We start from the raw sequence: 784 nt of genomic DNA, 5'->3' as shown, positions 1-784 counted from the left end.
TTGCTCCCGAGTGCTACCCCATGAGTCTGGACACATGTGACAATCCAAGTATCAGTCCCAGAGATGCATGACATAGCACTGGGCTCTCTGGTGCCGACCCCATAGGGCAGCAGCCCTAACACTCTGCCACTGTGATTTCCTCCGGTGCCTTGGCAGGCAACTACGGTCATCGAAGGTGGCACTGCCACAAGACACAGAGCCTCTCTTTTCGGTCAAGGGCATTTACAAATTGGAATCACAGAATGACATCTGAAAAGGCACTTAGAGGTCGTCTATCCAGGGTTTCCACACCTCGGCACTGCTGGCATCTGAGACTGGGCCACTTTTTGCCATGGGTCATCCTGGGTGCTACAGGCTATGACACAGCAGGCCTGACCTCTGCCCGTGACATGCCAGCAGCAACCTCCCTACTGACGCACCACTGCACTTTACCAGGCATCCCCACTGCTCTGGTCCAACCCCTCACCTTACAAATGGGCATACTAAGCCCAGCAGGAAGGGGGTTACCCCATGCACTTTTATCACTCACAGAAAACTGAGAGAGAAAGAGAAAGAAATCCTGTTACACAGCAAGTCCTTCGGAGAAAGATCAGGGGACCCACCCACGAATGCCAGTTGGGAAGCCAGAGTCTAAAGGGCACCCGAAAGCCTGACCCCCGCGGGAGAGGCGAGCAAACGTCAGCTGCACAGTCCCTCCTAAGGCTGACTAAACCTACTGTTGGAACAAAAGAAGATGTGCCTACGTGCTTCTTACTTTTCACCATCCTTCAAGTTGCTTCAATCT

This window comes from Cebus imitator, unplaced genomic scaffold (assembly GCF_001604975.1).
Source record: "Cebus imitator isolate Cc_AM_T3 unplaced genomic scaffold, Cebus_imitator-1.0 Scaffold1076, whole genome shotgun sequence".
NCBI classification, from domain to species: domain Eukaryota; kingdom Metazoa; phylum Chordata; class Mammalia; order Primates; family Cebidae; genus Cebus; species Cebus imitator.
The sequence above is the reverse complement of the archived record's forward strand: the minus strand, read 5'-3'. Positions refer to the sequence as shown.